Source organism: Lemur catta, chromosome 1 (assembly GCF_020740605.2).
Source record: "Lemur catta isolate mLemCat1 chromosome 1, mLemCat1.pri, whole genome shotgun sequence".
NCBI classification, from domain to species: Eukaryota; Metazoa; Chordata; class Mammalia; order Primates; family Lemuridae; genus Lemur; species Lemur catta.
In genome coordinates this window covers 160517683-160542256 of record NC_059128.1, presented here as the reverse complement: position 1 = coordinate 160542256, position 24574 = coordinate 160517683, and the positions used below count along the sequence as shown (strand labels likewise).

Here is a 24574-nt window from a genome sequence, read left to right as displayed (position 1 = left end):
TTGAGAGAAATATATTCTCTGGTGTCAGGTACTACTGACATTTTTTTAACAGGAAACATTTACTTTTTCTCCACAGTGATCTTACAGGAAGAAATAAAAGTACCTAGCTTTCCAACTCTTAAATCTAGTCTACAACTCTTTTTTTTTTTTTAGATTTACTTTTTGTTCTGTTAACTCCTTTGGAAAGACATCTTTATTGGATTTGTCAGTCCAAATGAATTTCTTATTCCAGTTATTGAACTAGAGGAAACTAAGACGAGAGCACTTATCAGCCTTATCATGTTTTATTTCATTTTCTGGAAAAAAAGATCCACATAAGAAGTTCAGATGTTACCAAAATGTCAAATGCCCAGTTTGACAAGAGCTAGATTGTCCTCACCTGTGGTATTCTGGCTATTCCTTCAATTGAAAGAATAATGTAGAAGATAAAATAGGGCATGCTGTTAACCTTAACACTTAGGTAAATGTTTCTTCTGTGATTTTATAGATTATAGAAAAGAACAAGGGTATTGGGACTGGCGAAATGAGAAACAGCTTTTGCATTTTGTTAATTCAGTACAGCTTCAGTTAGGCTACATTTCAGTCACCTGAAAATGAGCATGCCACTCTTTCCCAATAAATGTGTGGTTTTAGGTTTTAGGATACATGATTAATAAACATCTCAGGCTCTTCTCTATCTGTACAGCACTCATATTATGTATTGTACTGTTGGTTCTAATAAGCCAAAAGTTGTAAAATTATTTGGGTGATTTTAATAATGGCTAAATACTTGTATAGCATTTCAATATATTCTTTTTTATTCCATCATTTGAATCATTTTTAAACTACTAGATGAAACGTGGCTTCTTGTGATTTTTAATGTACCTTCGCTTACCATAAATGAAGTTCAGTATTGTCTAATATATTTAATGGCTATTTAAATTTCTTTTTTGAATATACTTGTTCACATTCATTGCCCTTTATTAACGGAATTGTTATTCCCTTTTGTGACATCTTTGAGCTCTTTACGTAGTAAAAAAATGAACACTTTCTTGGTAATGTGAATTATATATGTTTTTCCTAGTTTTCATTTGTCTTTTGATTTTTATAGATGAATTAATCACTATTCCTATTATGATTTCTAGGCTTTGTGTCATACTTAGAGTCATTCTCTATTCTGAAATTATTTTTAAAATATATCCTATGTATTCTACCATAGTTTCAATTTTGTATATTCAATTTTTTCTCCTCATTAATAAGTTCTGTAATTTAATCTATTGGGTGTGATGTAGGGATCAAAATTAATACTTTCCAGATTCCTGTCCAATATTCCTAACATTATTCAACAATTCATCTTCTCCATGCTGATTTGAAATGTCTAGTTTGGCATATTCTGTGTTCCTCTAGGTAATTCTGTGTCTTGATTTTCTGTCCTATTACATTCATTCATCTTTTTTTATATGTTAGTACCACAATTTTAATTATAGGAGCCTTATGATATGTCTTAAAACTCTCAGTCCACTATTGTTTTCTGCAGAATTTTAATTGGCTAATTGTACTTATGTGGAAGTCTGTATGAACTTAAGTATCAGATTATCTAGTAGAAAAAAAACCCTGATGATATTTTTAATGGACTCTTCTTTGGGAAAAATAACATTTTTATGATGCTGAAAATCCATATCCAAAAAATGTGCTAGGTATTTCTATTGTTTACATCTTTTCATAACAGTCTTGCACATTTCCTGTTTATTTTATTTCTAGTATACTTTTATCATTGCAATTGTTATATAAAACAGAATCTTTTTTTCCACTGTTTTTGTTTTTTCTAATTCAGTCAAGTTTGTTTACCTGAAGGCTATTAACTCCTGTAAGTTATTTTTTTTAGCCAACCAGCTTACGGACTTTCTTTTATGTTTTGTAATAATTTTCCAGTTGGTTTCTTGGAATTTTCAATTAAGAATTACTATTGGGTTCAAACAATAAAAATTTTGCCTTATTGTTTCCAACTTTTACAACTATTACTTTTCCCCCTTATTTTTTCTTTCATCTAATTGCCTTGCTATTTTAAGGCCAATGTTAAAAAATAGTGGCCATAAAGAAATCCTTCTTGTTCCTAACTTTAATTGGAATTATTTTATTATTTTCTAATATGAATTTTCTGGCTTTTAGTTTGAGAGGTAAATATTTTATCATATATTTCTACTTTATTATGAGACTTTCTTATATATTTCTATTTTGTTAAGTTGTTCTATCAATTGTCTTTTCATCACCTATCAAAGCAGTTCTTTGTTTTTTATTGAATCAATTAATATAATGAATTTAACAGATTGTATAATATTGAACTACCTTGGCATTCTTTCAGTAAAAGTTACTTGGCTATGTTATTGAATTGCCCCCCATATATAGGATTTTTACCTGATTATATATACATGTAATATGCATAATATGTTACATATGTATATAATTGGAATTTATTTTCTCTTTTTGTATGTGTCCATTATTGGATTCTGGTGAAGAAACCACACATCTGTGTTTGTGCTGATTATAAGGTAGTCCCATCTAGTTTACCATTTATGCCAGATTTTTCATGTTTTAATAAAGTATCATTATTAATTGTTGCATTGAAACAGAGCTCAGATGGGTTGTTAAATCTCTAGTTAGTTCTTATAGCTTTGCCTGCGGCCTTATCTAATAGTCTCAGATGCCTGCATAGTGATTAATTATAGTTCTTATTTAATGCATGCTTAAATCTGCAAGATGCCTAGCACATATTTTTTTATCTCAACCCTTTTAAGATACAAATATCTATATCTATATCATCTATATCTATATCTGTATATCTATCTCTTTTCCTAGAATACCATGTGCATATCATATGCCAACCAGTAATGTTATAGTCTGTGAGAGGCATGAAGCTACCAGGCCACAACTTGGTGAAGTCAACAGGAACCATGAGAAATTATAGCTTAGGTATACATGAGATATAAGTACTATGTGTCTGTATTTTTCATATTTAATAAAAATTTTACAGTAAACTCTTTTGGCATTAGTGACCTCACAAAAATGACAAATGTATTTAATGAAGTATTAAATTCTAATTTCTTAAGAAAGTCGATGATGAATATATAACTGGAAGAAAATGTTGACATTTACATCTATCATGGATGCCCACACTGGGGCAGTACCACTGACCACATTAAAATCAGAATACATAGATCTGCTGAATAAGAATCAGTATGATCTTAAAAAATTAGTAGCTGATTTAAGAAGACTATACCTGAAAATGATGATATATTATGCAGAAGCTATCTTGGACATATTCTGTGAGACATAACTCTTCATTTAGATTAAAGCACTGCTCTTCTAACTGTATTTTATTTATTTATTTTTTGGTGAGGTTTGTAATGATATAATTTACATACAATAAAAACTACTCCTTTTAAATATACAGTTCAATGACTTTTGCAACATGTATACAGTCATGTAACCAAGGCCAAAGTCAAGATTTAGAACAGTATCCTCACCCCCAAAGATCAGTACCTTCCCCCTACTTCCAGTAATTGGCAACTACTAAGCTGTTTTCTATCCTTATAGTTTTGCTTTTTTTAGAATGTAATATTAATGAAATCACACAGTACAATAGTCCCCCTTTATTTGCAGTTTTGCTTTCCATGGTTTCAGTTACATACTGTCCAAAAATATTAAATGGAAAATTCCAGAAATAAACAATTTATAAGTTTAAAATGCATGCCATTTTGAGTAGCATGATGAAATCTCATGCTGTTTCACTCTGACCAGCCTGGGATTTGAATCACCCTTTGTCCAGGGTATCCATGCTGTATGTACTACCTACCCATTAGTCCCTTAGAAGCCATCTGGGTTATCAGATTGACTGTCACGGCATCACAGTGCTTGTGTTCAAGTAAGCCTTCTAACCCTTATTTCACTTAATAATGGCCCCAAAGTGCAAAAGTAGTGATGCTGGCTATTTGGATGTGCCAATGAGAAGCTACAAAGTGCTTCCTTTAACTGAAAAGGTGAAAGTTCTTGACATAACAAGGCATATGCTGAGGTTGCTAAGATCTATGGAAAGAACGAATCTAATATGTGTGAAACTGTGAAGAAGGAAAAAGAAATCTGTGCTAGTTTTGCTGTCAAAACTCAAAGAGCAAAAATTATGGCCACAGTACATGAAAAGTGCTTAAGATAGAAAAGGCAATAAATTTGTGCATGGAGGACAAGAACAGAAACATGTTCCTTTTGAGGGGTACTGGGTTTGGTACTATCCTCAATTTCAGGCATCTGTCTGGGGTCTTGGAACATATCCCCTGTGGATAAGGGGTATTACTGTATGTAGCAGTTTTTTTATCTGACTTCTTTCACTTAGATAAATGATTTTGCAATTCATTCTTTTTTCAAGAGAATTAATAGTTTGTTCTTATTTTATTGTTGAAAGTTTTGGTCATTTTTTTAAGTTTTTTTTTTGTATGTAGAAAAAATGAAGCAACAGTGGTTAATGTGTGTGCTGTTATTAGCAGAACTTAGCAGGTATTAATGTCATCAGGGTTTCCAATGGAAAATCAGTTAATTTTAATAATGTTTGAGTTTTTGCATCTAATTCATGGATTTAAGTAAAGCTTTTCAAAGTTTATTCACCTTTACAGCGGTAAATAATATGTTACTGTAAATGTTACTATAAAATCAGTTTAAAAGATCATTACAGATAAAGTTATTAATGTGGTGGTAACAAGATAAATGTGAATTTTGGTAGAGCGTGGAGTCATGGTAAAGAAAATGGTTACTAAATTAAAAAATTATGTGAAGTATCAATATTCTTGGACTTGATGTAGTGTACACATAATTCATTTTTGTGTCCAAAAAAATGGTTATATTCTATCAATCACTATAGAAGCTATCATGATCAAATTACCAAATATTTTTATATATGAAGAACTAGTTACAGTAGTTACACTACATGATTTATAATGTTAAATACAGAAAAATATTTGACACAGTAGTGCATGGTTTCTTCTTCTACTGTTTGTCATTAGTCAGAATTTTGAAATGTCTGAGACTTTGAATTAGTACTCCTAAGCACTCTGTTTAGTCTTTTCTAAATGAGTCTTTTATATTTTCTTTGCATTTTATTTGAAATTACTTAAATATATTTAATCAGGGTATTTAATAAACAATATACTAAAAACTTCAGATATTAAACATTTTTGTGAATAGCAATTATTTTAAACAAAACTTGTAGAGAGGAAGATATTGAAATGTATCAATGGATAAGCAAAGAGAAAAATTAAACAGTGAGGACTTAAACTATGTATGGATTTATTTTTTAACAATTATTAACTTTTTTAATGGCATGTTTTAATGGATGTTGTGTCATATAGGCTTCATGCCCCAGAGACAGGTTGTCATAAGTGATTTCAACTGAATACATGACTCTGATAAAATCTGTCAGACATTATTCCAAAGAATATGTTTGTTGTCGCATTTCTCTTGTGATAATGGTGCCCCTCTAAATGATTTCAGGTCTTGCATGAATGCAGTGCTATACTTGATATTTTCACTTTCATTAGTTTATTTAATCTCTACAACACTACAACTTAGACATTTTTATTCCTAATTTATGGATAGGGAAACTGAAGCCCAGAAAGGTTGAATAAATTGTCAAAAGTCACACATACTTCTTATGTACTGAAGCTGGTAATTGTATACATAGTTTTGACAATGCCAGAGTATGTTTAATAAAAGGCAAAAAATTGGATTTAAAGTGTAAGGCATTAAATTTATGATTAAGATCTTTATGATCATACTTATACTTGATTTCACTATGAGAAACTTACAAACTATTTTTATGCTTTTTAAGAAAACACCATTTGGGAACCTTGGTCCATAAAGTTGCAAAGCAGCAATGTTTTATAAACAGTATTTAGTGGATGATCCAGGATTTTACCACCCTTGTTAGAATAAAGTACCCAAAATGACTCTTCTTACCTAAGGGGTAATGACCCACTGGTGTTAGAGATTTGAGAGCTATGCCACGAGTCCAGAAGCTTGATGACATTGGAATAGATTCAGAGTTATCTATAGAACAATGTCACACTAACTTGAATTTAAGTATGCTTCTGGCACATCAGTGGTTGCTTAGGGGAGGCGGGTGGGGTTGAGAGGGGTAGAATTACAAAGGGACATGAGGAAACTTTTAAGGATGAGGATATGGTCACTGTCTTGATTGTGGTGATGATGTCTTGGATGTATGTATCCATTAAACTTATCCTTATCAAATTTGTACGCTCTTTATATATGCAGTTTATTGTATGTTGATTATACTTCAACAAAGCTATTAAAAATGATTTCTGGGATGGTGGAAGGAAGGATAGAGTTATAACACTAGAATGACACATACTCTGCAATTCATCTTAATTGTCTCTCAACTGCTTGATGAACAGCCTTTCCTATATCATTGCTTGTATTACTTGTGCAGATCCAAATTATTGAGTGTATGAAGCTTAAGAAACATGTAAAAATTAACAGTGAAGATACTGAATTACTAACACAAAATTATTATTTTAACAGTAAAATCAGATTAAAGTTAATTTTATTTTTTTTTTGGTCAGTAGTACAGACTTGCTTGCTGTATTAATTATCTACTGATTATTATAGCTCACCAGTTTATGGGTTAGCTGGGGATTCACCTAATCCAGGTTGGGCTTAGCTGGGCTGCTCTGGGATCTTGGCTGGACTCACAAGCATATGTACATGGTCTACCGGCTCTGCTCCTGTGCGAGGTTGGCTTGGGAAGCTTAGCTGGGGCATTTCTGCCCTCTTCTAATGTCTCTTCTGATATACGGGCCTGAGCATGAGCCTGGGGTGATGGCAGAGGTAGACATCACAAACCATTTTGAAGACTTTGCTTGTGTCATGTTTGGTAATAACCCATTACTTATGCTAAATTACATGGACAACATAGCTATGGGAATGATGCCCTTCCCACAGTGAGTGGGAACTGAAAATTATATGTTGAAGAAGAATTGGAGTCAATAACAAAATCTATCACATTTGACTTACTATTGTTAGCTTTAGGGGGGAAAACAACACATTTCAAAAGTTAAAAATTCTTTAAAAAACATTTAGCCATGCCTCTCTGTAAAATGATAGTTTTGTATCTTGAAATGGTTTTTTATTTCCTCACCTGCAGTTAATATTTAATTTTTTATATCAGGAAACATCAAGTGATTGCAGTTAATGAATAGTATAGAGAAGAAGATTTATGATGTTACTTGTGAGTTATATGAAATTGTTAAAAAAGGAGAGCTTCTTAATATTTCAATATGATAGAAAACTACTCATGCAAAATTACAAATACACACCTTTGCATAATGTTTTGTGCAGTCAGCCTCCTTCTACAAGAATGTAAGCTAAAAGGGATGGCAGTCATCCCTATCCTGTTGGTCAGTATATGCCTTGCCCCCAGCACAGCTCCTAAGACATGGTTAAAACTTCAAATATATATTGAACGAATGCATTTTCAAAATACAAAAAAAAAAAAAAAATACCTGCTTCATTAAAAGCTTTCATGACGTGACATGGGACCATAGAACCAAATTGTGTTAAATTACCTTGCAGCAATGCTGTCCAATAATGGTCACACCAGTAGGCTTGAGGACAATAAGAAAACCGACAGGTTCTTTGAAAGTCAAATGTCAAATTAAGGATGGTGATGGCAATGGCATGTAATCTTAAACTCTGCACTGAAGTAAAAAGCATCTAGTACTTTTAAAGCAAGTTTTTTTAGATTTAGGCCCTAAATAGTTTTTTCACTGTGTTTCTATGACAAAGTCATCAATGTGAGCTATTTGGCACCAGGTGACAAAACCACTAATGGTTAGTATACTATTGAAGCTCTGCTTAAAGCAACTCAGCTGTGGTGCTAGAATGTCAGCTGTAAATGACCCGAGAGATAATAACCAACCTCTCCTGCACTTACTAAATGATAGGTTAGTATAATACTTCCACTTGTTTTCTGTTACAAGTTTCTCTTTTATTTGCTCTTCACAACAAAATGAGATAGGCATGGCAAACACTTTATCCCTGTTCTACAGATGAGGAAATTGAATATTAGTTGTTTTATAATTACTGAACAGATGAGTGGCACAGAAAAAACTGGGGCCGTTTGTCCTAATTGTCAGCCTTTGTTTTTAAATTATATCATATTGCTACCAGAAAGGTTTGGATGAGGGAATTGAAAAGATTTGCATAACTGAAACCTCTTAGGCTTTGAAGCAAGGTTGCTTCTGCTGTATGGATGTATCATAGCTTATTCAAATGTGTACTATTCTATCACATGTGTAGATTCATGGAACAACCACCATAGTCAAGATGCAGAACTATTTCATCACAAGGATCCCTCATGCTATTCTTTTATAGCCATAGCTACCTCCCTCCTAACCCCTGACAACCACTAATCTGTTCTCCATCTCTGTAATTTTGTCGTTTCAAGAGCATTATATAAATGCAGTCATATGATAAATACTTTTTGAGATGGATTTTCTCACTTAACATCATTCCCTTGAGATCCTTCCAAGCTGATACATGTATCTATCAATAGTTTGTTATTTTTATTGCCCAATAGTCTTCTATCTATTCATTTTTAGCTCCAGTTTCTTCATCTATAAACTGTATGTAATGGGATCCTGGGACTTAACAGCTGTAAAGGGTTAAGAGCATTTGTTTGAACAAATGCTAAAATACCCCACAAAAGCCAGCAGACCTGGGTAAACGTAGAGAGATGGCATGTGCTGCCTCAAGGTGTTTGAATATCTCCCCAGTCACATAACAATCATCTTCAAATATGAAAGATGAAGACTAACAGCTTCCAGGAAGTGTTTAAAGGATTGAAAGTGTTTAAAGTGTTAAAGCTCATTAACAAGTTTCTTCAGAAAAACATGTGGAGCTACTGAATTCTCATCTCTGAAATGAAAAAAAAACACTTAAAATATAATTATGAATTCAAAAGCTTATCTATTGAAGGCATGATCACACGGCTGGCTTTTAAATTATCCTTCAGCACATTTAGGAGCCACCACATACCTCCCCTTCCTTGTTGCTTCACCATCCCCCTTCCAACTAGAGGGACTCTGGAATCAGCTATTTCACACAATGAGCCTTGAATCAGCTTTCCTTTGAAGAATGAGTTCTGTGGCCAAAAAGAAACTTGAAAGTACCTGATCTGTCCCCTAAACATCATGTGATTGTAACTAGTTTACTGAATGAGCACCTCCTGACCCAATGGCCTGTGCAAACCCATATTTATGGCGCCAATTCTTTCCTTTTATTTGCATGAAATCAACATTAGGTAATAAAAAGATCTTTTAGTTTCCATAGTTCTCAAAAGAAACTGAGTTCAGTTAATAAAGATTTAGTCCAACATAATAGACACAATTTCTATCTTCCTTTGAAATGATACCTTCTTCTCTCCGCTAGCAGAGGTCCAGTTTGACCTGGCCACCCACAGTGGGAAAGTTCCCTACCTGGAGATTATACTGTTCTTCTCCCATTCATTAGGCTGCCTCAGGCTCCTCCAAGGTTGAGCCTAAAAAAGGGAGGAGAGATACAGAGCAGAAAAGTTCTTAGTTAACTAATATTATTGTAATCTGTCATTGGCATTTTGGAACAAAGCTGATATTCTCTTGATACGCACTGCTTTTGTCAAACTGGCAGAAGTCATTCTGATTGATCACTGCCCTGCTCAGATTAGTGGTGGTTGTGGCATCTGATTGTTATGTCTTTGGATATGACATGTACTTTCAGGTCATGGTGAAACTGATTCTTTTTTGGGCATTTTCTTGGGTTCATAAGACTTTCCCCTACACACACACACACACACACACACACACATTACACACACACACACACCACACACACACACACACACACACACACACACACACACACACACACACACACACACACACACAGAGCATCCCAGGGGATTTATCACCTATTGTTCCTTCTACTTGCGTGATCACATTTACCTCTACCTTATGACTCTTTTCACGTAACCAAGATATCCAGTGTTACCCCTTCAGTTTCTTCCAAGGGATCAGTCCACCCCTACCGGAGTCCCTCTTGGTCAGAAACTTAGACATCCCTAAGCTGGTTCTTTTGTGAGTATGATTTACATCGAATCCATAGGGGACACCTGCACGTTCTTTTCAGGCTGCATTTTATATGGCGATCTCTCTTCACTCCACCAGACTGGCCAGCCACAGTCTCTCAGTATTCAAATTATTTTCTCAAAGTTTCCAGAGAACATTCTTTGAGTATTTTACTAAAGATCCATTTTCTAGGCTTAATGTAAAGAGCCAAGCCCTGTCTACCTCTTAGAAATTTCACCCTAAATCTCCCAGTGCCACCCTTCTATAACGTCAGTGTGAATGAAGGCTTCAGAGTGTGCAAAACTATTGGTTTTTTTTTTTTTTACCTGATTTGAAAATCCTGTGTGTAGTCTTTCATCTCATACTAGATATTAGCATCTAGTATTTTGGAAACTTAATAGAAATGGGAACTAAAATAGATACATTTTAGTATCCTGTTTTATAACGAAGATACCTACCACATACTTGTCCTTCAGTAAATGGATGGCTCCAGCTAACATAAACCTTTGGAGCCTAACAAGGCTCAATCAATATTCTCCTGATGACCCAGAGGTTGTATATACTTATCTTTTGTTTTCTAGTCAAATAACTTCAACATTAGTTCTATTATCTATGAGATAATGTACAATGTTTTGTTACAAAAGCATACATATTATCTCATTTATTTTTCATAAGTACCCTACTCATTTGGGAAAAAAATCAAATAATTTTCCCAATTGAGATCCATGGTGGGGATCCATATCCATGTGTTCCAACCATATATCCTACCCATATTCTTCCCTTATATCACTCTATGTTAATATTTCATCCTATCAAATTTTTGTGATATATTTAAAGAAATGACATCATTTCCATTTTATAGATATGAATATTGAGGAAAAACCATTCCTGTAAATTTCTTCTGTTGTATTCTTAATCTCTGATTTTTTTTGTTTCCCTTTCTTAACAGTTCCCAGGCTCCATCCCCAACACACACACACACACACACACACACACACACACACACACACACACATACACACACACACACACCATTTTAGAATTTATTATTATTTCAACTAAATGTTAATTGCTCCTAAAGTGAATTACCACATATAGTGTAATAATGCCTGAAGCTTAAGGAATTTAGAACATTTTCCAGTATCAGAGAGTTAGATGGGAAGAGATTTTGGAAACATTGTAACCTGTTCGTGTTTCCTCCCTACACAGGCTTAAGGATGTTCAAATTCAAGGATCAGCCTTCCTTTAGCAAGTGTACAAGTTCTTGGGGCACATATTTTAAGTAAAGATAATATTTTTGACCACATAGTCTCTTTCTTATTCTTACTGGTTCTAATTTCCTCATTTATGCTTTTATAAAATATATATATTTCTATAGGCCATATGAATAATCTCTTTTCTGTAACAAGTCATCATATAAATAAACATAAATTTTAAGAAAATCAGGTGTTTTTTTTACTTTCTGAGGAACTTCCTTACTGGCTTAGAGTTAAATTGGGTTCCTTGGAGAATATAAATATAGTTCACATTTTTGCTCCTATTCTTTCATCTCTATGTATCTATTTATTTCTCAGTGACTAGAGGGATAAAAACTAAGAGTCAGAAAAAAATGAATGATCCCTGTTTGCAATCTAGTTTTCAAGTTGTCATCTGTTAAGAGTTGATCCACATGGTAGAGGTACGGAGCTTTTCTTCAATTCTTCCTCATTATTCAGGTAGCTATTCAGTAGCTCACTTCTATAAATAAATGAGCCTATCAGGAGTGAGATGCCATGAATGACAGCTGTGCTCCTCTGATTACTAGATTCACTTAAATGATCTGATGTATACTGTTAAATTAGCGTCTGTGACATTTTTTTGAAGGGAGCAAGGAAACATACTAATTACTTTCACTGCTGAGTTTACAGATAAAATGAGAAATATCCCATTAACCCAGAGTGAGACATGGCTGTGAGTTGATTATATAAAGTGAGAAGCTGAGATTACTTTTGAAAACTAGAAAAATAAGTCACGTAATTTTGCTATGTTGGTGTTGGTTAGCTGGTTGGATTTTCTCTGCTCACTCAGTTGTCAGGGATCCTCATCCTGAATGTGAGTGAGAACTTGACAATATTTGCACCCATTGTGTAACAATGGGGTAATCTCCTCTGAGTACAGTAATTCCCTTTCTCAGTCATGTAGGAGTGAAAAAGCCTTCTGATCTTTGGAGGTAGTTGCTGTCTTTCAGTGGATTTTCTGGGTAAAAATGTTTTTCTTTTTTTCTGATATCTGTTACTGCACAGTAATGAGAATACTTTGACTACCTTCCTGGGTTGGGCAAGTAACAAAAGAGCAACCTTATTGTAAATCTTGCTGCCTCTTAGTACCTAGATTATCTCTGCAAAAACTGTATTTGGAACCAAATATATTAGCTCATAGAAAAAGATAGGCCTTGCCTTGTTTGTACTCATTATGATATGATGTTACTATTATTATTTTTTACTTATATATTTGTCTCCTCCACAAGAATACATACTTCATGAAGGCAGTCTTGTCTTTTTAATGATTGTTTCTCCAGCACAAAATTCCAAAAACACAGTAGATTTACAAAAAATATTTTCTAAATATTCTTAACCTGATAAGTTTGAAACAAGAATTGTTTTGTTTTTCTATTCCACAATCTAGACTTTATTTATTTTATTTTATTTTTTTGAGACAGAGTCTTACCCTGTTGCCTGGGCTAGAGTGCCATGGCGTCAGCCTAGCTCACAGCAACCTCAAACTCCTGGGCTTAAGCAATCCTTCTGCCTCAACCTCCCTAGCAGCTGGGACTAAAGGCATGTGCCACCATGCTCGGCTAATTTTTTCTTTATATACTTTTAGTTGTCCAGCTAATTTCTTTCTATATTTTTTGGTAGAGATGGGGTCTCGCTCTTGCTCAGGCTGGCCTTGAACTTCTGAGCTCAAATGATCCTCCTGCCTCCGCCTCCCAGAGTGCTAGGATTACAGGTGTGAGCCACCACGCCTGGCCACAACTTTCTAGGGTTTATAAAATTCCTTGATAACTTATATTCAGCAGTCATATTCATCATCATCATCGCTGGGGCTGTCATCATTGTTGTCATTATCATCATACCACCCATTTATTGGTCTCTTATTAAGTACCAGTTTCTCTGCTAAGCATGTTTTACATATAACCTTATTTAATCCACACAACAATCAATCGTATGAGATATTGGCTTCAGTACTATTTTGCAAATGAAGAAAGTGAAGTATGAAAAAGTTAAGCAATTTTTCACAGCTGAAAAAGTAGCAGTCATGATTCAAAGTCAGATATGTCTTATTTTAGGTCTGAGCTCTTGTCTACCTTGTGATCGTGGCAGAAGTTACCTACCCCCCATACCCCTACCAGTTTTCTTGACTGTATAATAAGGTTTTTGTTTGTTTGTTTTTTAATTGCTCTAATTCCATCTCCTGCTATTTGCTTAGCTACTCGCTTCCATGAACATATCATACTATACTGAAGAGGAAAACAAAATGCCTGAGTTAGGTTAACTGAAGAAGTAAAAGTGTGTGTATATATATATATATAGGTTTATAAGATATATATACATAAACCTAGGTATGGGAATTCATTTCCTTCTAGGTGGTTCTCAACCCAGGCTACATATCATGATTGCTTAGTGAGTTGATGACAACTGCTAATTTCCCAGCTCTGTCCCGGAACTGCTGAATCAGAATCTCTTACGAGAGACCCTGGCATCTGATTAAAAAGAAACAAATGTCATGCTGTGTTTCTTATGTGTAACCTTGTTGATAAATCATGGCTTGGGTCTGTGAGACGGAAACTTGAAGCTGTTTCTCCCTAAGCACTGGACCGTTGATGTGAGTGCCCTGGGCAATGTGTCGGTGCCTCAAGTAATGGATGCCTGGACAGCTCCCAGGTGTTTTCTAGTGCTTTTATTCAATAAATATTTATTGAGTATCTATTAATACTATGTTCCACACAATGTGCGAAAGCTTACATTTCCCCAATGAGAAAGCAGGAAGTAGTTTAACCAATTGAACTATTTGATTTTCCTTTTTAGGTAAAATGTTGAGGTACATGCACTTTGTCTACAGCATACTCAGCCTCTCATGTTTTAATGCTTTGCTTAATTGGTAAGTTTGCACAGAGGGAAGGGATTTAGAAAAAAGGGCCAGGAGAGAAAGGCATAAAACTATATGTTTCTTGGCAGAAAAACACACTAGATCATTGATATAAACTACTCACAATTTATGATTTTTGAGAAAGTGATAGAATATTTTAATAAATTCACCAAAATGAAGGAATCATATCTATGACTGATTCTCTTGATTAGTGCATATTCTACTTCTTCATATTCTTCCTCAAAGAAAATAATTCTCTTTGCTTCCCCAGAATCCATCCGAGCACAAATTCTTGGCAACTGTGTTTATTAGGTTTGACATCTGAAAATTTCCACAGATGACTTCATTGATTTTTGATCTGTTCTGGTATCTAGCATCTGTGTGTTATGCTCACTTTCCTTTTTCCCCTCCCATCACCACTGTGACTCCTGCCCCTGAACTCACCACTCCCAGGATTTTTGCCACCACCCGCAGGCCACCTTTTTGTTTCTCTCTTTTCTCTCCTCTGTTGCTAAGAAAAACAAAGAAGGAAAAGATTAGAAATGAATGCCCTGTGGCAGGTGATATTTCCCCACTACTCTTCCTGCAGCTCACCTCTTGGCCCCATATCTATGTGAAATGTGTTTCTTCCCTTTGCTCAGTAATGTTTTGGCATCTCTACATCTGGCATTAGCTTGAGGCCTTAGAAAGCAACTGTATTTTTTTGTTTTTGAGACACAGTCTCTGTCACAGGGGCTAGAGTGGAGTGGTATCATCATAGTTCATTTCAACCTCAAATTCCTGGGCTCAGGTGATCTTCCTGACTCAGCCTACTTAGTAGCTTGGACTATAGGCACGTGCCACTACACCTGGCTAATTTTTAAAATTTTTTTTGTAGATATGGGGTCTCGCTATGATGCTCCCCCCGCCCCCAGCTGGTCTCTACCTCCTGGCCTCAAGCCATCCAACCGCCTCAGCATCCCAAAGTTCTGGGATTATAGGTGTGAGCCACGGCGCCCAACCTAAACAACTGCATTTTTAAGGATTTTTATTTTTTATGAATATTTACAAATACATTTGAACAAAATAACTTCTTAAAAAATTATTACGGGTACATAATAGTTGTATATCTTTATAGGGTACACGTGATGTTTTGATATAGGCATACAATGTGAATTAATCCAATCAGGGTAATTGGAGTACCCAGTATCTCAGACATTTATCATTTCTTGCATTAGGAACATTCCAATTCCACTCTCTTTTAGTTATTCAAAGTATATCTTAACTTATTGTTGATCATAGTCACTTTGCTGTGCTATCAAATATTGAACAGAGTAACTTTTAAAAACACAAATATAACAGTTTCCTCCAAAAATAGTATTGAAAATTCCTCGAAAGGATCCTACAAACGTTAAGGATTACATTTATACAGTTGTCCTGGTAAATTCACAAATTTCAATATTCTCTCTATCTTTGGGGAAACAGAAAAATACTCAGGATGGGGTCACGCAAGCTAGTGAATAGTCAAGGATTTACTTCAAAAGCTCTAATTTGCACTTACTTCAAATTTTGAAGGAATATTGAGTATGTTTTATGTTCTCAACTTTAATTACTAAATTAAAACTGAATTTTCATGTTTTCAATGAGTTCATTTCCTCATTGTGTCTTAAAACATGTTCCTTATTTAATTAGTCTGGCATCTACGACACGCTTTAGAATATAATTAGTAAAAAAATTTCACTATTCTTAAGGAGGTGGTATCTAGCATAGGAGATGGATATGACTGTTATTTTCAATAATAAATTCTCAGCAGTGTTAAAATGAAGAAATATATACAATTTAAATTATTTTTATTTCTGCATAAGTAAGAAGTTCATGCCTATTTTCTTTCAGAAAAGGCATATTTGAGTCCATCCATAATTGTTTTATTTTTATTAATGAAAATTATTGTAAATAAAAGGAAGAAATATGTCCCTGGAATTAGACAGCAATCATATTATGTTTTATTATGTAGAGTCTTTGACTAATTAGTCAAAATATACTGTAGTATTCTTTTTTAATTTTTAATGATGAATTTGGCCTCTCCACTCTGGATGAAATGCTGTGAGTTTTAAAGGACATCATCACATAGAAACAAATACTTTCTGAGTCTAAACTTTTGCAAATGGATTACCTTGGTCTAAATATAGTAATTTAGAAATAACCCTCTTCACATTTACACATTTCTCTAAGAAATTTTTGATTGGAAACATGCACAAAAACTGTTTTGTAATTTTATCAGTAACACCTTTCTATACTCATTTTTTAATTTCAAATTTGTCTGCAGAATGGCAATGAATATGTCAAATGTTATGTGACTCTAATTATTTAAGATTTTATTTTATGGTTATATTTTCTACAAACTCTATGAAGAACTTAAAGACTAATTCTTGCACACCTCCTAGTATGTTTTTTTCCAGAAATACTATCAAATCATCTTTTCACAGCTTCTAAAATGAAATTTAATCTGTCATCTTGATTCTTCTGTTGATCATATATTTATCCAATTAAATGTAAAGGCTAAATGTAAACTGGCTCACCTGATACTCTCTATGACATTTCAGAGGGGAAAAAAAGTCTGTGAGCTATTTATATTTATTATAATGTATAATACATTTGAATTCAAGTCCAAGTTCCCATACGGTACTCAGACTTTTTCATCAGCTAATAAATTTCCAGCAGCTGTGTGGGAGTTTAGGCTCAATTTAGCTGCATTACCTTGTTTAGAAATAATGCTACTCAAAATGGTAAAAATTCAAATTATGATGTCAATACTTTCTCTGGATTTATTTCCTATTAGAATTTTCTCAGAAATTGTGTGCACCTGAGTTTGGCATGAAATATAATACTTTTTCACCTTTTGTACTTTAATATTTTACTCCAGTTTTACTCTCAAGTAGATTCTAAATGTCCCGAAAGAGACCTGACGAATTACCTTGTTTCGTTTTAGCTTCATATTTGAAGATAAGGAAAACAGGCTTAGAAAGGCACAGCTATTTAGGTTAGAGGCCGTCATCTGTATTGTGCACTTACTCTACTAAAAACATCCAATTAACAAGGATGGGGCCCTGCAAGGAGTCTCCATGGAGTAAGAGTATTCTCATACAACAGAGACCTTTCTAGTTTAAGTAAGAAAGATCCGAAAATGCCATGAGATTGTGGTTAGTAGAATATCCAGCATGCTTTGAAAGCGGCAAATTATTTTTTTCTTTCCCAAAATTCTTTTAAGATTATTTTCTATCTTTAAATCTATCAGAGAAGTTAATGGAAAAATATGCTTCCTTTTACTGAAACTTAATATTTACTCAATTTGACCAGAACACACTGATTTTGAGCAGGAAGTGTTTGTTATATTATATAAAGAAATTTTTTGATATTACCTATTCTTTGATTATTTAATTTCATAACTTGATTTCAGACTATTTTATTCTGTGTATGGATTGTGTGTGTAGTGTATGTGATATACAGTTGATTCTTGTTATTTCTGGTAGTTACTCTCTATAAAGTTTCATGAACACTGAATTAACAAATACTGAACCAGTTCTTCTAGGGGAAATACGGGTTCCTGCCAACCACTGGTCACATTTTTGTCAAAACATAACCTTGTTTTATGTGTATTTCTATTTAAAGCAACTTTATTTAATATATATGATTGATTCATTAACATTGAACTTAAAACCAATAGCACTATAACTCATGCCTAAACAAAGCTTAATTAGCTGACGTGTTTTCTCCATAAGGCACATCATAATCTTGCACTCAGGAACGCTAGGTAACACTTCAGCACTACACTTGAGAGCGAAGTGAAACAGCAAAATCACCAACAAAAAGCACAAAAAATGTAAAAAGCATGGCACTAAATAGACCATGTAAAGGATACTTGCTCACAATATGAAAGCTAAAATGAGAAGGCAGTGCGTGGCTTTGTTCAACGTCAGGTGGGAATGTGTCAGGTGACTCAGATATTTCAATGCTCTGTGCATGTCTGCAAATGACTGCAAAAGATCCATGAGTATTGATTTTGTGCTTACAAACAAACTTTAATGAATAAGCAAATTCACAAATAAGGAACCCAGGAATAACAGGGATTGAGTGTGTAACAATGCATCTGTGACATATGCATCCTATCCACATTTAATGTAGGATAGGAATTATCTTCTATTATGTTCTGTCTTTGAATCTGTAATACTTGGTGAATAGCAGCCCTCTCCATCCTCTGTTTCCATTTATTGTTAGTTATAGGCAAATATCTCTATGTGTAATATTTATTACCCTTTAAATATGTGTGTGTTGAATACTTGAGCATTTAAATATATGAATATTTAAATATATGTGTATTATTTGTATACATATTCAGAGACAAAGTGAGTGAGAAAGCAAAACTGAGAGAGTGAAAGAGAGAAGGAGTGAGAGTAAGGACATGGTGATGTACAAAAGAAAGTCATCTTTAATAGTAATGAATGTCCTAATTATTCATGGGTTAGTGTAGCAGCCTGCTTAAAAATTCTTTGAAGTACATAAAATTGACTTAACCTCTTCTGTTTATAGACAATTAAAATGAAAAGCCTTCATAATTAATATAATCTTAACATTATTTTAAAATGCAGTTAATGGGAAGCCATCCATCTTCTGACATAGTTAATTCAGTTTTTGCCACACTTCTAGCTACTGAATTTGAACATGTCATTATATGTTAGAAGGCGATGCTTTGCTTCGCTTTTTTCCCCCTTAATATGATAGTCAGTGGAACGTTTGCTTAGTATATTACCAACTCAGCTCTTTGTTCATTTATCAAAATTAATTTATGTCTTCTAGTAATACTGCATAGCACAAGAAAGTAAATACAGTAATGGGTGGCCTATTGCAGAAAGTTCTGCAGTTGATGTTTAGTAAGATTTAGAATTGAGGTCTCTTTGAAATAAATAAATTCACTGATTTGTATTATATGTTGGACTTGGAGATTTTTTCATTGCCATATCTTTGGAGAACAGAAATCCTTCGTAATGTTAAGTGTTTTGTCTATCAAAAAATTGTTATGAATAGGGCATAAAGGGTCAGTGCTCTCTTTCAGTCTCCTAATCTTTAGGCTCTAATTCAGTGCCTCAAACATCAGTTCCACAATTACTCTGCAAATCATTGCATTACATATTGTTGAGAGGTTTGCTGCAATAGAAGGATGAAACTTCCCTGTCCTCAAAACACTTGCACTATAGTAAGAGAAGGAAGATTGGCATGACTAGAACACTGTATAGAATGAAAACCTTATACAAAAACTAGCAACAGAGACTATGAGTGGGAAAATGAGGGAAGAGTGCTTCCATAAGGAGACTGGAGAAGGGAGCTTTTAGATTGAGATTTGAATTATGAGTGGAATCTATTAGATAGAAAGAGAGTGTGGTCCTCCAGCAGGTTTTACCAGAGCAGGGAATTCTTGAAAGCAAATAGTAGAGAGCAAATTCCAGGAAGGCTGGGATGGTAAGTTGGATTGGTGGTTCAGGTCTTGCATACCAAGTAATGTGGTTGACTTTGGTAAATAGACAATGGGAGCTACTGCAAAACATTGAACTGGCAAAGTCAGTCTTGCTTTAAGAAGCTCATTCTAGGGATAGAGTTTAGATGGGTTAGGAAAGATGAGATACTAGAGGCAAAGCAACCAGCTAGGAGTTGTATTCATGGTATCAAGATGCCTGAAGCAGGGAGGGAAATTTGAATTAAGAAGATGGGGATGAATGAGAGATGTTGTTGAGAAAGAATATATTTTTAGTGTAATAAATACTTTTCTCTTGACTGAGGGATCCTTTGCTCAAAATGTTTAGTTTTCATAGAGAATTTACTCCTGGTAAATTATTGTTTTTGCTGTTGTTCTGGTTTTATTTGGAGTGGGAGAATATTTATTGTTTCTCTGAAGTTTTATCAAATATGCTTATCTATAGTATTAGTAAAATACCACAATGTATTATCAGTTTTGAGTAATGGGGACAAAATATTTCACTTAACCTTAAGACTAAACTGATTAATAATTTAATCTTTACTGGTCATTTGGAAGATACTTTAATATCATGGGCTTTAGTGTCAACATTTCAGTTGTTGCAGTATTTTGTTTTTTGTAATATTTCTGACTAATGGAAATCAGAGGAAGAACTTACAGTAATATACTTCACTTAATCAGTAATTTACAGTAATCTGCTTCAATTACCCAGTGTAGAAACAACTTTTGAGCTCAGCTTTGTTGTCTGTTTTTGTTATAGTTATTGCTCTCCAAGATGCAAGTTAACAGGGACAATCAATATCCTTACTTCTGGAAAGCATTTTATTTTAAAATATCAACGTTCTTCTCTATCTCAGGGGCTTGAAAGATTTGATGGGTATTTTATTAACAAATTTCATAGGAGAGACTCAAAATATAAATATCTTTGAATAAGATTTGCAGAGAATTTAAGAGCTAAATAATAGCCACTACAATAAAACCATCCTCTTTATTATTCTAAGAGAAATGCAATAACAGATATTATTATTTAAGCAAAGACATGGGGGAAACAGGGTATTAAGGCCTGTTGAAAGATACTAAAAGTCTAGACAGAGAAGTCTGTATCCATACAAATTGGACTCTATGTTCTCAACTCTAATCACAGTAGAGAAGACTACAATGACGAAGATAATGTAAACAGCATTCATGGTGGTTTTGCAGTAGAGTTGATGAGTAGGAAAAGGAGAGACTTTGCAAAGGGACACTCCTATTCAAAGTAGGATTATTTAATAAAACACAGAAGAAGGGGGTTTGGTTTTCTGACATGAGATTGGTGTTTTTAAACATGACCAGAATGAAAGTACATAGGCAAAGCAGAGAAGCTTCGCACCAAGACATTTTCTGAAATTTGTACTAACTACTTAATACGGAACTGTCAGAACATTTAAAAGTCAAAATCATGGCTATGCTTTGGAGTCAATATTTTCTACAAAAATATTCTAGGACAGACTGGAATATAATTTTATAAAATTAACTATTTCTACCCTCTCCCTCCTTTCAGACATAAAGGCAATTGGGTATGACCTACATTTGCTAATAGGGCCAAGACAGGCTTTTCCAATTAGGGCTTAAGGAATTTTGAAGTATATATTTCAAAGTATTCACAGAGTCATAATTCTTAGTGAAACAATTATGAAAGCCACTATTGAACTGTTTGATAGTCATGACAGGATAAACAGAAGACTATCAAAATGGATGATTACCTTTGGCTTTAGGAATATTAAACTTTTTGCAATTAGCAATTGCCAATGTTATTACAAGAATAAGCCATTGCCAGTTAAGTTTGACCATTTTAAAAGTGGTCCTATTTTGGGCAGTTCATATATCTTCTCAACTTGACTTCAAACATTCAAAATTATTATTGCAGCTTTAAAATCTGTTCACTATGCTTAAAAAGAAAGTCATTACCAAGTTGCTGTTTGTTTGTTGTTTTTTTTTCTGGTCTGGTTTTGTTTTGTGTTTTAAATACTGCAGAAAGATTTGATAGGCTGTGAGGATGTATTCTCTGTAAAATACTCTGTGAGGGCTTATTTTTAGATGATTATATTAAGTCTAAAACATATATATTCCATTTAATACTTCTGCTGATAAGTAACTGTCATATGCAATTTCATAGGGTAATCACAGAAAGAGGATATTGGTTAGGGGAAATGGAATAAAATAGAAATTAAATTCTTTTTGTTGAATAGAGACACAAATACAACATGGTAATATAAAATAAAAGGCAATTTTCAGGATGGCCTGAATATTATCTTAACAAATATAAACTAATTTAGGGAGGATTAACATTTTTATGAAGTTGTATTTCTTTCCAGTAACATGATATGTCTTTACTCATTGAAGCCTATTTTTATGGCAAGACATTTTTAGTCATACTAAGAAGGAGTTTATCCCTAGTAAACATTCAGAAAATAACTTTTAAAAGCTATATTTTATCCATAGGAAAGCTGAGCGTAGAAAGTTTGTGTGCTGATCCTTACTCTGTTTCCTCTCAGATCTCTTTCTTGCCCTCCTCCTGCTTTGTTCTATATTTCATTTGACTCCAGAAGTTAGAAAAGAAAAATGGAAGAAAATTAAAGAAAGTAGGAGGAATAAAGGAAGAGGAATAACGGTAGATTGGAAATTTTTAATATAAGATAAAGAAATGATCAACAAAACAAGTTTAGTTTTTTTGAAGAAATTAATGATATATAAATATCTGTCAAAATTGATCTAGGAAAAAGAGAAAAGACATAAAGAATGAATTTGGAATAAAAGGGGAGCATGCAGATATTTTAATATCTATGATTGCAGATATTTTAATATATCTATATTGGCAAATTAAAGCCAATACAAAAACTTACATGTAATGGATGAATATCTATAAAGCAATAAATTTCTAAAATTGATTAAAAAATTAAAAAATTGAATAAAAAAATAGCAAACAATTGAATTTCAAAAAATCAATCAACTCAGACATGTTCCTGCTCTCCCCTCATTGCCCCCTGTCATGCACAGACAACAGAAAGATTATGGACACCTGTATTCAAGGAACAGAGATCCCTAATTTGGGGTAACAGTTTGAGCAAAAAGAGAAAGAGTGAAATCTCCTTAATATAGCAATCTTGTTACAAAGCCAGACAAGAATAATAATAGAAAATAAAATCAGGGATGAATCCCTTTTGAATATACCAACATATATAATACCAGCAAAGTGAATTCAGTGACTTGTGTGTGACATTTGCATAGAAAGGAAAATGACCAAATTCTTAGATATCTGTACCACAGGAAAAGTAGGGTTCCTTCTCAGAAAAAACTTTTAAAGTGATATACTGAATTAGTAAAAGAGACTCTGGATTGCAAAAAGCAGCTCGATGTTCTTTGCTGCTCCTCCTGCGGAGAGGTAGGATATGTTGCTCCATCCCTTGAATCTGGGCTCAGTAGTATGAACTGCTTTGGCCTATGGAATGTCAAAAAATCTGATTAAAGAAGAGGCTTAGAAAGTGGTTGTGCATCAAGCCTTCCCTTTCTTGCTGCTCAGAGCCCTGATAGCATCATGTGAAGAAACATGGGCTGGCCTCCTGCAGAATGAAAGGGCAAATAGAGAGAGGCCCATTAGTCCTGGCTGAGCACTAGTAGGCCTGCTGGCTGAGTATATCCTGCCTCACTAGTGAGCCTGAGTGAGAGCAGAACTGCTCAGCCCAAATGCCCATGAATACATGAGTGGATTAATAAAATGTGGCATATGTATAGCATGGAGTTCCACTCAGCCACAAAAAACAGTGGTGATCTAGCACCTCTTGTATTACCCTGGATAGAGGTGGAGCCCATTCTACTAAGTGAAGTATCACAAGAATGGAAAAACAAGCACCACATGTACTCACCATCAAATTGGTATTAACTGATCAACACTTACGTGCACATATCGTAGTAACATTCATCGGGTGTGGGGCAGGTGGAAGGGGGAGGAAGGGATGGGTATATATACACCTAATGGGTGTGGGGTGCACTGTCGGAAGGATGGACACACTTGAAGCTCTGACTCGGGTGGGGCAGAGGCAATATATGTAACTTAAACATTTGTACCCCTGTAATATGCTGAAATAAAAAAGAAAAAGGAAAAAGAACTGCTCAACCAGTACACAGTCATGAGAAAGAAAAAGTTGTTATTTTAAGCCACTAAATTTTGGGCATCTTGTTACTTTCAGCAAAGTCTAAATGACACATTAATGCATGATCTTAGATGCAGGAAAAATTTTAAATAGTTTTCAATGCCTCTTCATTATGAAACATCATAGCATGACAGCGGTAAAATAGAAATTTCTCAACCTGATTAAAGGTATTTATATAAAAATTACAGTTAATGTATTTAGTCACAAAGTTTTAGAAGCATTCCCATTAAAATCTGGAGCCAGTAAAGAATCCTGCTATTACCTTTTCTATTCAATATTATATTGGAAGTTCTAGCCAATGCAATATAATAATTAAAAAGAAAATGAAATATACAAATTAGGAAAGAAAAGAAAATACTTTTCTTATCTGTAGATGATATAATGGTCTATGTAGGAATCTCTGGAGAACTGTATTAATAAATACTGTTAGAACAAAAAACACACTGAAGATGATGCTGAAAAATAACAAGTTGTGGAGACCTATTCTACCAGATGGTAAGATTTATTATTTATTAAATTATAGTAAATAGATAAAAAGGCATTGTGCAGGCACAGAACAATGACCTATGGAACAGAATACAGAGTAAAGAAACAGAAATAGATGT

General features: G+C 34.0%; 1 protein-coding gene across 1 annotated transcript in view; it reads left to right on the top strand.

The window, feature by feature from the left end:
• Nucleotides 1–24574, top strand: part of KCNH8 (potassium voltage-gated channel subfamily H member 8) — a 347364-nt gene that overhangs the window by 7582 nt on the left and 315208 nt on the right. The window lies entirely within an intron of this gene.